This window comes from Camelus bactrianus, chromosome 4 (genome assembly GCF_048773025.1).
Source record: "Camelus bactrianus isolate YW-2024 breed Bactrian camel chromosome 4, ASM4877302v1, whole genome shotgun sequence".
NCBI lineage: Eukaryota > Metazoa > Chordata > Mammalia > Artiodactyla > Camelidae > Camelus > Camelus bactrianus.
In genome coordinates this window covers 33,947,350-33,960,981 of record NC_133542.1, presented here as the reverse complement: position 1 = coordinate 33,960,981, position 13,632 = coordinate 33,947,350, and the positions used below count along the sequence as shown (strand labels likewise).

General features: G+C 36.0%; 1 protein-coding gene across 3 annotated transcripts in view; it reads left to right on the top strand.

Moving 5' to 3' along the window:
- The window catches only part of DOCK8 (dedicator of cytokinesis 8), a 223,889-nt gene that overhangs the window by 54,533 nt on the left and 155,724 nt on the right, over positions 1 to 13,632 (top strand). The window lies entirely within an intron of this gene.

The window sequence follows — 13,632 nt, the reverse complement described above, 5'->3', positions numbered from 1 at the left end:
AAACAGTAGTTCACTATTAATAGCTCAATAACTTAGGAACAGGGCAGTTTCTCTGGTTTAGGAAGCATAATTCCCATCCTCCAACCTAAAATAAATTTTGAGGAGATGATTTGTAACTGTGGAAGAAGGGACTGGGGGAGGTGGTTATTTTGGAGTACATTAAATATTAGCATAAAGTGGCATGTTTTAGTTAAATCTGGCTATGTAGGAATTTAAGCATCATTAAATGAATGAATGTGTGTATCTTGATCTTCAAATCAACTAGCTAGGCAGGGGTGGTTAGACTGAGGAAGGGTGATCAGATGGCGAAGTCTGGAGTCTGAGGGAGGATGAGTACAACGCAAAGGCAGGCTCAAAGACAGAGCTGTAAGTTGTCTGCTACAATAGACCCGTGGTTCTCAGACTTGACAGTGCATCAGAATCACCTGGAGGGCTTGTTAAAACACACATTTCTGGGCCTACCGCAGAGCTGAGGGCTTAGTAGGTCTCAGGTAAGGCCCAAGAATTTGCATTTCTAGCAAATTCCTGGGGGAATGTTGTTCCGGGGACTGCACTTTGAGAACCATTGCAATATAGAGCATGCAGGAAGATATAACCAATCTTATACTCAACTCAGTTCATATGTCCAGCACAGGTTGAAGCCGTGTTCAAGGGCAAATAAAAGCTGTCTCTCTCAGTCACCTCAATAAATTAAATTAAATTCCACAGTTTACGTAGGAAACTCACAAAAAAGGAAGGAGTTCAAATCACCCATTTCATCTTATGGTAAAAGGCACTGGCACTTCACAGCTGCAGTCACCTTGGGTAGCAGAGGCCAGAAGGCTCTCAGGGTCTTACTGAAGGAGCTGGCCATGCCTAGGACAAATAACTTAGATAAACCACAGATCAGAGTGGAGAAATGAGGCACTTTTCATCAATAGCACCCAACAATGTTCGTTGAGTTTGATTGAATCCAGGTAGATCAGGAAGTGGATACAAGGTTCAAACAAAGTTTGCTGAGAACACAGTTTTATTTAGAAATTGCAGGAGACTTAGAAACAAAATAATAATGATGAAAGGAGCCCTCCAGAGACTCTTTAGATGTCCAGGCTCATTCCTCTGTGTCTTAGCAGAAGAATTTACATTACTCAGAAAGTTGAAAACATGGTAGGTTAAAAATGTGTGAGTGTGTGTGTTTCTGTGTGTGTGTGTGTGTGTGTGTATACATAATTTCTGTTATAAGATTATGGCAACCACAGCACAAACAATTTGGAAAAAGAAAAGAGAATGGGGAAAATCCTTTGTTATCCTGCCTCTCTAATACAACTGTGAGATAGTATTTCATTCTAGTGGTTTTTCTTCTATATATTTTTAAATAGTGCACTTAAATTTAAATAACCTTTTTTTGAGTTTATATAACCATAGTGACTAAGAGCACAGTCTTTGGAGTCAGATAACTTTGGGTTCAAATCCTGACTACAGACATTTCCACTCCTGAGTTTTGCATTTGTTACATTTTTGAGGATAAGCTCAGTTTAGAGAGTTCTCGTTTGGATTCAGTGGAAAGGGACACATTGGTGCTCAGCACGGGGCCAGGCGTAGTGTAAGGTCTTGATAAATAGCGACATGATTTCCTGTTCTTACTAAAAAGTTGTGTCAACCTGCATGGTCCTAATACTTTGGAACTTTTTCTCAACATTTAGAAACATACCTATTTTTATTTCATAAGTTTGGCGAAATTTCATTCCGCAAATTCTTCCGTGGTTCAGACACTGCTTTCAGGATCTTTTATGACCAACTTGTTGAGAGCTTTTATTACCTGGGTTTTCTCAAAGTGGACACACCAGAAGAATCAAAGCTGAAACATAGGGATGACTGTTTGTGCTTGAAGTGAGAAGTTGGTTCAGTTGTACTTTAGCTAGGCTGTGTGGCTTTACTTCTGGATCGCAGATTCTGACCACACCATTGCAAGGACCACATATAGACATCTAGATGATGGGTTGCTAGGGAGATGGGTAAGAAACTGTAGGTGGAAAGGTATTTTCTTACTAGAAAAACAACTCCAAGCTCAAACCTGGCCAAATTTACATCTGCAAACTGGATCTCTCATTTCTGCTCTAGACTGACTATCCAGCTGCCAAATTGACCTCCCCTTGGAGTCCTCTTTATTAGGACCACAAACTCAGTATGTCTAGACCAAATCTTCAGCCTGATGGAAGGAAACTAACCATATAGTCCTGAGTTTACAGTTACCCTGTAAACAAAGGGATTAACTTCATTAGATGGTAGCTTCCTGTCTACAAAAGGCCCTTATTGAAGACCTTGGTTTTGTTTATCACCTAAACAGATCTCGACTCCACAGGAGAGTTACATATAACAATAGGCAGAATAGCCAGTTAGTTCGTTAACTCCTTAAAGTTGATGAAACCATTTTGTACATTCTCTGATTTGCTGGCTAGAGTATTAATTAGTAAAATACCATGAAAGACAAACACACAAACCCTTTGATCCAGCAATTCCATTTCTAGGACTTTATTCTCAAGGTATATTTGCAAATGTATGAATTAACATATATGCAATTTATTGAATATTATTTGTGCCAGCAAAAAAAAAATTGGAACAACACAGGAATGTAAATTGGTGCAACCAATTTGGAACAATATGGAGGTTCCTCAAAAAATTTTTAAATGTTGCCATTTGCGACCATATGGATGGGTTTTGAGGGCATTATGTTAAGTGAAATAATTCAGAGAAAGACAAATAACATATGATCTCACCTCTATGTGGAATCTAACAAAACAAAACAAAGCAAGCTCATAGATACAGAGAACAGATTGGTGATTGCCAGAGGCAGGGGGTAGGGAGTGGGCAAAATTGATGAAGGAAGTCAAAAGGTGAATAATTAAGTTGTAAAATAATTAAGTCATGGGGATGTAACGTACAGTATGGTGACTATAGTTAGTGATACTGTAATGCATATTTGAAAGTTGCTAACAGAGTAGATCTTGAAAGTTATCACAAGAAGAAAAAATTTTAATGAAAAAAATTTAAATTAAAATGTGGTTTATTTCCAGTATTGTGTTAGTTTCATGTGTACAGCAAGGTGATTCAGTCTTTTTTTATTCTTTTCCATTATAGGTTATTATAAGGTATTGAATATAGTTCCCTGTGCTATAAGTAAATCCTTGTTGTTTATCTGTTTTATATATGATAGTGTGTATTTGTTAATCCCATACTCCTAATTTATCCCTCCCTCTCTTTCCCCTTTGGTAACCATCAGTTTGATTTCTATGTGTGTGAGTCTGTTTCTGTTTTGTAAATAAGTTCATTTTTACTACTTGTTAGATTCCACACATAAGTGATGTATAATATTTGTCTTTGCCTGTCTGACTTACTTCACTTAGTATGATAATCTCTAGGTCCATCCATGTTGCTACAAATGGCATTATTTCATTCTTTTTTATGACTGAGTAATATTCCATTGTGTTTATGTGTGTACCACAACAAGAAAAATATTTTTTATAACTGTGTATGGTGACAGATGTTAACTAGACTTATTGAGGTGATTATTTTGCAATATTTACAAATACCAAATCATTATGTTGTACACCTGAAACTAATACAATTTTATATGTCAGTTTTAACTCAATTTAAAAATTGGAAAAACAAAAATGTGTAAAAGAGATTAATTAAGAAACTATTGCCCATGTATGTAATAGAGTACACATACAACCATAAAAAGGAATGAAAGCATTCTTTTGTACTTTTCTATTAGGTGAAAAAAGCAAAATGCAGATCACCCATGAGTGGACAGATTGTGGCATATCCATTCAATGTAATACTCCTTCACAAAAAGGAACAAACTATTGGTACACAATACAACATAGATGAACCTCAAGTATTGTGTTCTAGTTTGTGTAAAAAAGTGGAGGAAAGAATATATGCATGTCTTTGTGTATATAGTGTATACACACAGAAGATACACAAGAAACTATTGTGTGGATTGTCTTTGTGGACGGAACCTACATAACTGGCATACAAAATTAGGAGGGAGACATTTTACAGTGTCTTTTTTTGTATTTTTTAATATATAAAATTATAAAACATTATATATGCAAAATAAAAATAGAATAGCTTTTAATTACTCTGTCTAGATATTATATACAGTTTTTCTCTCTCTTTCTTTTTGGTTTTTAATTCGTTTTTAAAATCTCATTTATTCGGCCTGTGTCGACACATGTAAAAAAGGTGATGCTTAATATTGTGCCATTAACAAAAATAAGCAATATTTAGAAAGCTAGTATGTTTTTGTTGATTTCTAGTTTAATTCCACTCTGATGTCAGACTACCTGCTCTATATGACATATGACCTTTTAAATTTGTTGAGATTTGCTTTATGATCCAGTATATGGTCAACTTCAGTAAATGGTTCAGTGTGCACAAAAAGAATGTGTACATTGTCATTAGATGTTCAGTTTTCCATGTAAGTCAATTAGATCAAGTTTATCATCTTCAAATCCTATATAGCTGTAATTTTGAAATCTACATGTCCTATCACTTACTGAAATAGGTATATTAAAATCTTTCACTATAATTGTTGATTTAATATTTCTCCTCTTCTGCAGTTCTTGCTTTATACATTTTGAACCGTTATTACTTGGTACATACATACTTAGAATTGCTGTGTATTTCTGGTGAATTGCTCCTTGATCATTTAGGAAATGTCCTCTTTATCTTTAGTCATATGTCTTGCCTTAAAACTTTTTTGCCTGGTTACTATAGCTACATGAGCTGTCTTTTAGCTATTTTTGTGTAACTTTTTTCCACTACTTTGTAAACAGTTTATCTAGGCATTTACCCAAGAGAAAAGAAAGATTATGCCCATATAAAGATTTACACATGAATGTTCATAGCAGCTTTATTTTTAATAACCAAACCCTGGAAATAACTCAAATGTCCATCTACAGGTGGATGGATAAACAAATGTGGTATATACATGCAAAGAAATACTCCTCTATAATAAAAGGGAATGAACTATTGATACACATTAAAACATAGATGGATCTTTAATTATGCTGAGTGAAAGAAGCTGGACAAAAAAAGGAGATATATTGTCTGATTCCATTTATATAAAATTCTAGAAAATGCAAACTAATATATAGTGACCAAATACAAATCGGTTACCTGGAGACAAGGGATGGAGAAAATTAAGAAGGAGCATGAGGAAACTTTGTTATTGCAGTGATAGTTTCATGGGTGTATATCTGCATCAAACTTACAAATTGTGTACCTTAAATATGTGCAGTATATTGCATGTCAAATATACCTCAATAAATCTATTAAAAAATTAAATATGTTTCTTATACGTAACAGTTTTTTTATGTAATTTAATGTTGTCTTTTAATTGGAGAATTTAATTAGTTATATTTAATGTAATCACTGATGTATTTGAATTTTTTTTCTTTTTCTTGAGCCTTTTCTTCCTAAGGCTCAGATAACTTATCTCAAACAGGAGGGTAATACAGCTATCCTGCCTATTTCCCCTAGGTCATTTTGAGGAATAAGTGAGATTGTTATACATAAAAGTCTCAGTATGTTAAAAATCATTACAGTTTTCAGTTTCTTTCCTGATTTTCAGAAATGAGCAAGATGAATCCTAGGTAAAATTCTAAAGTAGATGTCCCTTTTTAACAAAAAGGTTTATAACTAAGCAGATCACCTAGTGTTTGACCTGACCACATTGCTGTACTTTAAAACTGGATATGATGTCCTTTTAAAAAAATCTTTCAGCCCCCTTCACCCATTTCTTCCATGCCAATTCCCACCACTGGCAACCACTAATCTGTTCTCTGTGTGTATGAGCTTGATTGTTTTGTTTTGTTTTAGATTCTACATATAAAAGAGATCATATGATATTTGTCTTTCTCTCTGTCTTATGTCATCTAGCATAATACCCTTGAATTCTATCCATGTTGTCACAAATGGCAAGATTTCACTCTTTTTTATGGCTGAAAAATATTCCTCTGTGTGTGTGTGTGTGTGTGTGTGTGTGTGTGTGTGTGTGTGTGTGTGTGTGTATCTCTTACAGTTTCTTTATGGGTTCACTCATTGATGGACACTTAAATTGTTTCCGTATCTTGGATATTATAAGTAATGCTGTGGTGGAAATGGGGGTGCATATATCCTTTTGAATTAGTGTTCTCATTTTCTTTGGATAAATACCTAAAAGTGGAATTGCTGGATCATATGGTAGTTCTATTATTAATTTTTTAAAAAACTCCATACTGTTTCCCTTGGTAGCTGCATGAATTTGTATTCCCACTGACAGAGCACAAGGGTTCCCTTTTCTCCACATCTTCACCAACACTTGTTATTTGTTGTCTTTTTGATAATAGCCATTCTAACAGATGTAAGTTTCTATCTCATTGTGGTTCTGATATGCATTTCCTTGGTGACTAATGATGTTGAGCATCTTTTCATGTACCTGTCTTCTTTGGGAAAATGTCTAGTTAGAGCTTCTGTCCATTTTAAAATCAGATTATCTGGGGTTTTTTTTGCTGTTGAGTTGTATGAGTTCCTCATATATTTCAGATATTAGTCTCCTATCAGATACATGATTTGCAAATATTTTCTCCTATTCAACAGGTTGCCTTTTAATTTTGTTGTTGGTTCCCTTTACTGTGCAGAAGCTTTTTGGTTTGATGTTTATTTTTGCTTTTGTTGCTTTTGCTTTTGGAATCGGATTTTTAAAATCTTCACCAAGACTGATGTCAAGGAGCTTATCACCTATGTTTTCTTCTAGGAGTTTTATGGTTTTGGGTCTCATGTTCAAGTCTGTGAGTTTAAATGTACAATCCTACTGTGTTTTTTTCCCCTATTTTTCAACCTGTGTCTTGTATCCATAGAGATTACAATAATACATACTTATTATAATTCTACTATTAATATTTTTACCATTTTGCAGACAATACAAGAACTTTAGAACATATGAACTCCATTTACCCCTCCCATCTTTTGTGTAATCATTGACATGTATTTTAATTCTATGTTTATTTTAAATTCCACATTATTATCATTATGATTTTGTACAGTCACTATCATTTAGATTTACTCACATATTTACCCTTTTGATGCACTTCATTGCTTTCAGCACGTCTGTGCTTTCAACTTCTGTCTGAAGAACTCTTTACCATTATTTTTAGTATAGCTTTGTTGGCTATAAATTCTCTCAGTTTATTTTTACTGGAGGTACTAGGGATTGAACCCAGGACCTTGTGCATGCTAATCATGTGCCCTACCACTGAGCTATATACCCCCACACTCTCTCTCAGTTTTCATTCATCTGATGAAGTCTTTATCCTTTATTTATGAAGGGTGTTTTCACTGGGTGGAAAATTCTGTATTGGTAGTTGTTTTCTTTTCAACACCATAAAGATTGACATTGCATTGGTTTTGGACTTTTTCAGTTGAAAAGTCAATTATTAGTCTTATTATTACACTTTGAAGGTAATGTGCCTTTTCCCTAGATATTTTCAAGAAGATTTAAACTTTTTGATTTTTCAGCAGTTTTATTGTAATGTGTCTAGGTTTGATTTTCTCTGAATTGATTCTGATGTGGGTAGAGCTTTGCAAATTTACTTTGGTATTTTTGTCAACAATATTTCTTTAAATATTACTTCTGCTCCTGTTTTGTTTCTCTTCTTCTTTTGGGACTTAAGTTTACGTACGTTAGAGCTGTTTCTTTACGTCTCAACACATTTTTGTGGAGAACTCCTCTTTCTGAAAAAAAAAAAACAGTTACAAACAAAAAGTACTCAGTATTTATAGGTATTGTTTTAGGTGATTAGGCTGCTTCATTAGGTGGTGATAATGGCAGGAGAGAAGCTAATGAATATGGTGACATATAAGGGCTGAGAGGAGGAGGTCCCTTTGAGAATCACTGAAGACACTGAGTAATCCTTCGCTAGGCTTGCTACTGGAATCCTCAAACACTTCAGTCATCTAATAAATATTCATTTGTTTTCAGAGGAATTTTCCAAGTGAAAGGGATCTGGTACTCCCCCTGTGAGGAAGAGGCATACATTCCACAGCTTGTTAATAAGGGGCAAACTTCTCCTTGTAGTCATGTTTCTGCCTGTTGAATCTTTACAGAAGCTGTTACATTTACGGCATGTCTGTTTATGTGGAGAGGTGAAAAATATGAGAACACTAAAACTTGAAATGTTTATTTTGAAGCCTCAGGCTGATGAACTTCTGAGGAAATCATTGCTCAAAACATATGCATGTATGTATATGCAAGGATGGAAATAGATATTTGTGTATGTAGATAGATATAAATACAATGCATCTATCTATACATTATATAATGAATATATATTATATACTTCTAAAATTTGCTACAGAAATTCATTTTGTAGCCTTCTAAATTTAAAGGTGTGCATCACTAAAAGTATCTGAGGATCTCAGAGAAAGCCTTAGGTCATTTTTATGTGGTCAACTCCAGGAACTACTCACTTTTGAGCCACCTCTGTTTTCAGACCTTATCCATGCCCTGAACTGCGATCCAACCCTGTGTTATTTACATCATTCAGAACTAGTTTTTCTACATACAGCAAATTTTAAGAGCTTTATCATTGTTTTAATATGACACTGCCCTACTTTATAACTAAGGAAGTTTGGGGAGTAACATTTTTTCACCACTTACCTGTTGTAAATCATTCCTAGTCCTGAACAATGGCTATTTGGCAAGGTCTAATTATACCAGGTGCTTGTGGCTACATCCACTTATGCCACCCACAAATGTCTCTAATTATTATTTATTACTACTTGTATACTTCACACTTTGTATGTTTTTATAGTCAGTTGTTAGTTTCTAAGAGTAACTCTGTGTAAACTAAGAGTAAATTATATGTTTGCTTTTCTTTATTCCATTCCTTTCACTGTTGTTTAAAACACGTCAGATTCAGGAAAACCCTAAACCCCTTTAAATATTTATAGACAAGAGTTTTCTTCTTGAATCAATTTTAAAATCCTTTCAACCATTTTGGCTGCTGGCCGTACCAGCATACAGTGAAAGAATTTTCTTTTAGGGCTGAAAGCCAGAGAGAAGCCTTCTGGGGTTGTTCGGTTTCCTAGCACAGCTGCTGGTGTAGATCACGGTGCTGACTGTTCCACTTGGAGATTCTTGAGCATCTTTGCCAATTAGAGCTGGAAAGGTGCCCAGGAGATCACATAGGCCAGCCCCTTCATTTTACATGTAATGAAACTAAGACTCAGCTTGGTTAACTGATGGACTTGACCTCAAAACAGTGGGCAAATGGCAAAGCTCAGGACTCAGTCACTGAGTTCACACTCTTTTTTTTGTTCTTGTAGCTATATCTGTGGTAAAGAAGCAGGGCAGCCCAATGCTTAAAATACTTAAAGTAGGAGTATAGAAACCTAATGTCTAGATGTCATGAAATGGTTTTAAAGATGCCTGAAATGCATTGTTTTCTTTTCTGTCAGGCCTGCTCCTACTGATTTTTTTTTCTTCAAAATGTGGTTCCAAAGTCCTCTTATCCCAGAAACCTCCTAAGCATTTCTAGTTTGAATTTGAATTAGTAACTCCCTTCTCTTCTCTCACAAGGCACTGTATGTAGTTCTGTGTTATAATGCTTATTATATTGTATTATAATTATTTATTCCTTTAGCCATCTGCCCTCCTCCCTTCCACCCACTGGGCTGAACTTCCTGGAGCAGCAACAGTATCTTCTTGGACTTCAATCCCTAGCAGTTGGCAGTGAGCCTGGCACCGTGTATGCTGTTAGTGTTTTATCAATGAATGAATGAACCAACTACTCTCTCATAGACTTGTGCTATCAGTGAGTCTTATGCTTTCTTGGACATGAAAATTACCTGGAGTTGCTGGTTAAAAATGCAGTTTTGCAGGCCACATCACAAGAGATGCTGATTCAAGACTCACATAGGGCCTAGGAATCTGAATTGTTATTAAGCTGCTCATGACTTGATGCAAATGGTTTATAGGCCATACCTGGCGAGCTCTGCTCCATCATTAATTCCACTGGTACTTAGTCCCAACTGTATATATCCCAACAATCTCTCCATCTGAATAAATGCATAGAACTTTGCCACCTACCCCGTTCCACCCTTCTAACCCCTGAGTAAGGGTATAGACTTTGTAGAAATAAAGAAGATAATATTTTTAAAGCATTTTGAGTTATTAGAAGTAGAGTATCTTAGCTCAGCAAGGAAATATGATATAAATCTATCATCATGAGAGTTATCTTAGACACACTGAATTTGGTCTGAGACCCAAATGCAGAGGAAATAAAGCTCACCCACAGTACCTGCATGGACACCACACCTGTATGAGCTCTTGCCCTGGTGAGCTTGTCTTATTTGTATAGGCAGGCTCCCCATCACGGGGCCAGCGGAGAGAAGAAGAGGGTTGATTTAGACACTAAGGAGGGTGCTCTTTTGAGAATAAAGTTCCATATCAATAAACTTAAGAGCTGATGTTGACATAATTTTTAAAAATCCCAAGTAGTGCCCCTATGCGGCATGGTACTTTATATACACACATTATTTTTTTTAAATGATAACACTAAGCAACTTTACAGAAAAGCTGAATGGGAGAGTTATTAAACTACCTTTACCTAACTTCCAAAAGGATTTCTGAATCTTTTCGTATAAGGTTAATTTTTTATACACTTATTGTTTATTTATACATATATATATATATTTAACTTTATATGTATATTGTTTAATATTTGTGTTTTTTTCCTCATATTACTTTTTACTTGTAATTTATTTCTTTGGCACATTTCTATACAATATTTAAATCGTAAGATCCTATTTAATGTATTTTATGTTATTATGTACTCAGTGTTCTCCCTGATGTTGGTTATTTTCAGTTACTTGCTATCATATACAGAGTCCTTATGCTCATTTTTGTTTGAGTTATATTTTTGTTTGTATGAATTCCCTGGGGGTATATTCTCCAAAGTGAGACGGTTAGATGAAAGAGTAACGACAGTTTTACAGTTCTTGTTGCTTATTGCACTATTACTTTCCAGGTACACTGAACCGATATAAAATTCCACAGCATTTCCACTTAGCTTGACCACCATGTACATTTATCATTCCAGCTGATTTTTTTCTAGTTTCAATGTGTGTAGGGCCTCTCCAGAGATATTTTAGTTTGAAGTTATTTAAGTGAATCCAAAGCAGTTCTTTTCCACGTGGGATGATTTATGGTTTTCATTTTAAGGACAAACAGTTCATCTCCTTATTTGACAGATTTGAAGGGGCACGTTTAGTTGCTCTGTAGAAATGATTCTGTAGGGGTAGGAGATATGATTGGGGCAGGCTTGACGTGTCAGGAAAGAAGATCGTTTGTAGGAAGCTTATGAGGGGGACAGCAACAGGAATGCCAGCTGACCCTGGTTGTGAAGGACTGGGGAGCTGGAACACGCTGATGGCATGATGAAAAAAATACTGGGGCTTGGTTGTAGGATGGTAACATATACTTCAAAATGAAAGTGAGAACCTGTCCCTCCTGCCATTCTATGATTCTCTCAGAATGCCACTTCCTTTCATGAATGTTTTCAGATATCCCCATTTCAGGTAGACCTCTCTGGTCTATGACAGGAAGGGCTTTAAAATGGCCATGAAATTAAAACTCATTATTTGAGAGGACTTGGCGGGAGGACTTGGAGGCAGAAGACACAGGAGTAGTCTTATCTGTGAAAGGCAACTCGGTCACAGAAAAGGACCTTTGCTTGACTGTCTCCACTCTTCATGAGAGTAGTCAGCTTCTGAAATAAGCAAGTGATACTCTGGCTCTGCTAGTTTGGGTTCCTGTGGTGTCAAACTCAAGATGCAATGTTGTTTGTGCAAAATGGACTTTTTGTTTGGGGCAGTAGTCCATAACCTGTTGATTTTTGAAATTGATGACTATCCAACTTGTAATGAAAATCAGCCTCTTGAGCACTTGGGGTCCAAATCTGAAATTTTCCTTCCATTTCTGGTTGTCATGCAGATTTTTGCCTCACTCTTTTCTCTGTAGAACACTTAGACACACACACGTTTATACCTGTATCTATCAGCTTTGTTTAGAAATAACTCATGTACCACACATTTCACACATTTAATACGTAAAATTCAGTGGGATTTTTTAGTATATTCACAGAGTTGTGCACCCATCACCACAATTAATTTCAGAACATTTTTATCTCCCCAAAAGAATCCCCATTCCCGTTAACAATCACTCCCCATTTGCCTCAACCCCCCTCAGCCCTAGGCCATCATCTATTCTACTTTCTGTCTCTATAGATTTTCATATTCTGGACATTTCATACAAGGAATTATACAAGGAATTATCTTTTGGTTTAGCTTCTTTGACTGAGTATAATGTTTTCAAGTTTCATCCATGTTGTGGTATAGATCAGTACTTCTTTCCTTATTTATTGCTGAATTATATTCCATGTATGATATACCGTAAATTTTTTAATCCATCCATCAGTGGATGAACATTTAGGTTGTTTCCACTTTGGGGATGCTATAAATAATGCTGCTATGAGAATTTATGTCTAAGTTTTTGTATGGAAGTATGTTTTCATTTTGGGGGGTAGAAACCTAGGAGTGAATTTGCTGGGATACATGGGAACTCTGTGTTTACCTTTTGGGGGAGGTACTGCCAGACTGTTTTCCGAAGCAGGGACTTGATTTTACATTCCCACCAATGATGTATGACTGCTTGTCCTCACCAGTACTTGTTATTGCCCATCTTTTTAGTCCTAGCCACCCCAGTGGTTGTGAAGTGGTATCTCCTTGTGGTTTTGATTTGCATTTCCCTGATGGATAATAGAAGACTTACTCCTAATTCTAGTATTTTCTCATACTTTTTTAAAAAAAGAAAGGAGGAAAATACTTCAGGAAATGAAGGAGTACAATGAATGTGGGCTGCTGTAACTTCTCTGGGGTTTCACTCCTCACTGCATCATAATGTAAGGGGCCACCATTGACAAGACTGCTGCAGCCATTTTCTTCTCTTCTCATATCTATCCATCATTCAGAATCCTAGGAAGGAGAGAGAATTGTCCTGTGTTGGGTTATGGGCCCTTTGATTTGTAGTCATACCTGTACAACATGAGTGTGCAAATCCTGAAAGGAAATTGAGGTGCTCTTGGCTTGGGAGAATGGATGCCATAGGTGGGACCAGACAAATTTATTGCCTCTCTAAATGCACCACTTTGCCAATGTTGGGAGCTGAGCAGATCGTGTCAGAAACCTCATCATGCAGGAAAATTAATAATCATGCCCTAGTATCCACTATAATGGAGAAAATACAATATGCTTTATTTATAATATTTAAGTATTGTATGTTAAATTATAATTTTTTAAATGTATGTATCTCTTGGATACATAGCCTGTTTCAAGTGCAGAATCTCAGTTAATCATAAATAATCTGTCAGTTTCTAGTTATTTTCTGTAGGGGCCTCGTGGTTTAAATAGTTTTATGGACTAGCCTAAGAATCCAGCCACTGAAGACTGATTTAAGGAGAGACTGTGTTCCGAGTTCCAGGGATGTTGTCTGAGGACTCAGCAGTGTCACTGTGGCTGACTCAAAGGATCGCTTGCTAGGAGCAATTT